This window comes from Zingiber officinale, chromosome 2B, assembly GCF_018446385.1.
Source record: "Zingiber officinale cultivar Zhangliang chromosome 2B, Zo_v1.1, whole genome shotgun sequence".
In the NCBI taxonomy this organism is placed as follows: domain Eukaryota; kingdom Viridiplantae; phylum Streptophyta; class Magnoliopsida; order Zingiberales; family Zingiberaceae; genus Zingiber; species Zingiber officinale.
In genome coordinates, this window is record NC_055989.1 from 142,409,452 (window position 1) to 142,412,924 (window position 3,473).

General features: G+C 40.9%; 1 pseudogene; it reads right to left on the reverse strand.

Moving 5' to 3' along the window:
• Positions 1-579: 579 nt before the first annotated feature.
• On the reverse strand, positions 580-2,988 carry LOC122047514 (annotated as a pseudogene).
• Positions 2,989-3,473: the final 485 nt, after the last annotated feature.

The following is a 3,473-nucleotide window of genomic DNA, read 5'->3' on the forward strand; positions in this document are numbered from 1 at the left end:
TTTTGATATTTTTTATTTTAGTCCATCTAAAAATAAACATTACTCATAAAATTTATACACATTAAAAGTCATACACTATAATAGGGGTGGTAATTTCTTACCCGACACATAAATACAACCTAAACTAAATACGAAAAAAAATCATGTTATGGTTAGGTCTTATTGGATTCAGGTCAGATTCAAGTCGACCTGATTGACATGATTAATAAATGGATCAAGTTTGAGTCAACTTGAAATGACCCGATTATAATCCATGAGTCCGTTTATAAATATTTTCGGATCAGATTCGAATTGGATTCTGATTGAGTTTGGGTTAAAATAAGTATATTTTAATAAAATGAATCTTTTTAATCCGATTTAGGTTGAGTTGGAGTTAAAATAAATATATTTTTTATAAATCAATCAATTCAGATCAGGTTTGAATCAAATATGAATAAAAAGGTCGGATTCGAATCGAATAATTTGACATAAAATATTAATTAAATCATATTCAGATTTTGATATTTCAACCTGTCAACCCGCTAATTTAAACCTATCAATCTGAACCAATCCAAATTGCCATCCCTACTCTATGATGCATTAAAAGCTCAAATATTTAAAAACTTAATTAATTGATCATTTTTAATTGGACTCAACATGCTAATTAATAATACATAATTATTTCATATATATAAACCACAAGTTGAATTAATGATTCAACATTAAAATTTTACATTGCACACAACGTTAAACTCATGGCTTCCTGGAGCTGCTACCGTGCTCCTTCATTCTTGAGTTTGCTAGAAGAACCTACACAATAAATTCAAAATATATATATTAAGTAATAATATAACTAAATAGATAAAATATGAAAAATGATTATCACCTCTTTTTCCCAGTCACATCTAATGGTAATAAAAGCCAGAATTAACGTCTGCACTACTGTTCCACCAATCATTCCAGCCCAAATACCCTGCCGTTTTTTTTTTAATATTACAATTATAGATTTTTTTTTCTAAAAGCCAATTTGAGATTATTATTGTTTTATTTTATGAAAAGATAAAAAAAAAATTATACCTGAACTCCTAGATCGAACACCCAGCCCATGAATACTCCAAGGGGAATTCCAATTAAATAGTAGCTCCCAATATTGACATATGCCGCCGTGGCTTGCCACCCTGACCCAACAGCTACTCCTGCACATTTTTTATAAAATAAAAAATAATATTTAAAGGAGCTATTATTTTAACGATATAAATACAATGATGCCATTTTAATAAATAAATAAATATATTTTTATTTATTTATTTTCTATAAAAGAATTTGACCTGAGAGAACTGGTTGGATGCTGTTGAGCAAAATGGTTACTGCCAATATGACAGAGAGCTTGTCCACAGCTTCGATCACGATCGGGCTGGAGGTGAAGATGAGGGCGAATTTGTCGTGGAGGGACATGATGAGGACCCAGAAGAAGAGGCCGATCACAGACGAGGTCGTAACCGATACAATGGTCGCGAACTTTGCAGCTCTACCATTGCCCGCTCCAAGCTCATTGGCCACTCGCACTCTGCCATAAACAAAGGACAATTATTGTACTCTATAAATGTGTCAATTAGACGATCGAGTTGGGTCTAAAAATGGCCCAAGTAGGGGCCCACAATAATCAATGAAGAAACAGACGCTCCGACGACTTGAAAAATATGGTTGAGAGTGAAGAAGAGATTTGCATTTTGCATACCCAGTTCCGGCAAAAAATCCCAGAGGAATCATCATCTCCCAGCCATTTATGTTCATGCTGGATGAATCACGCGGGATTATTATTATTATTATTGATGTGTTTTGCGCGGCAAATGATGAACTGGTTGTTATAAAGAATCGTAATGTTTTACCAAATCGAGATTGCGTCGACGGCGATCTTGGCGTTCTTGAGATTCCCCGTTAATAAGATCAAGATTCTGTAGTACCAATTCTCCAAGCTGCATGCAATCGGAGAGGAAAGATTTGATGGTTAATCAGTTAAATGTGGATCGCCAGAAACAGAGTGAACGGACCAGAGCATGACGCCGGAGGCGGCGGAGAGCTTCGTGAAGTCCCAGAGGCCAACGAAGGCTTCGAGAGAGAAGCCTTCCAGGTGTCCGGGCATCCGCCTCCGACGACGTAGGCGAACTGCATGGCGGCGGCGGCCCACCACGAGAAACTGAGCGTGAGCGCGGTGCCGACGAGGCCGAACTTGAGCCTGGAGACGAAGAGCCAGGTGATGAAGACATGGACGAAGAGCGCGGCGAAGGAAAAGGCGGCGTTGACGTTGTTCTTGAGCTGGCACTGGAGGAACCGAACGAGAGGGAAAAAGAAGACGAAGCAGAAGTGGATGGGGATGAACCAGAGGGACACCGCGCCGGCCTGCGCCGCCAGTTCCGGCGTCTGCCCGGTCAGGAGGAGCACCTGCGTGGCGAACAAGTACATCGGAAGGAGGAGGACGGCGCAGAGGAAGAGCACAATCCACGACCGCTGCAGGTAGATGCCGAGCATGTGGAGCTTCCTCGCGCCGTAGGCTTGGCCGCACAGCGTCTCCATGGCGCTCGCCATGCCCAGCTGCACGATCGAAGGATTACAAACCTGATGGAAGACCAGGCAGGTAATTAAACAAAAGCAAGCTACCGCCCTGCGTACCATCAGACCGAAATTAAAACCGACGATGACAGTGTTGGCGATGGAGATAGATGCGAGCTCGAGGTCGCCGAGGTGGCCGGCGAAGGCCTGCGTGATGACGTTCATGCTGTAAATGGCGACCCTGCTGAAGATGGCCGGGCCGACGATCTGCCACAGCTTCTTCGACTCGATCCAACTCCGTTTCGCCAGTCCGGCGACCTCCTGATCCTCCTCGTTCCGATCGCCACCTGAGCGATCTAAAAGAGCCGCCGTCTGGTCTCTACCACTCTCCATTGGCCTCCTCCTCCTCCGCGCCCTGTTCTGCTGGCGGCGGTATGTGAGGATATAAGAAGAGGACTATTGGGCGGAGGTGTCTGTGGTGTTTGTGTCTGTGTATTTTTATTTTTATTTTTTAAAATAAGATTATTCTAAATTTTATTTAATAGTTTTTTTTATTAATTCAAATGTTGGAATTTTAGACTAACATTTAAATCCATAAATTACTAACATTTAGAATAACATTAATAATTAAAAAAACAAATAAATCATAGTTAAACGTTAAACTTTTAGTATTCAAGGTCTTGTGTGTGGTTTTTTTTAATAATAAATATTAAAAATAAATTTAATTAAAAAAATTACTGATGATCGTCGTTTGAGGACCCTCAGCCACGTTCCCACTGGGAGCTCCCGGGGAGATGCTCACCACTTCACTTGTGAGGACAGATTCTTTGGACCGCAAAAAGCGGTCCAGACGATGATCTCTTGATTTGAATTGGTTCAGAAGATTGTCTATTCATCTTTACCAATCCAGATGAAGAGACCATCCTCTGGACCACTTTTTACGC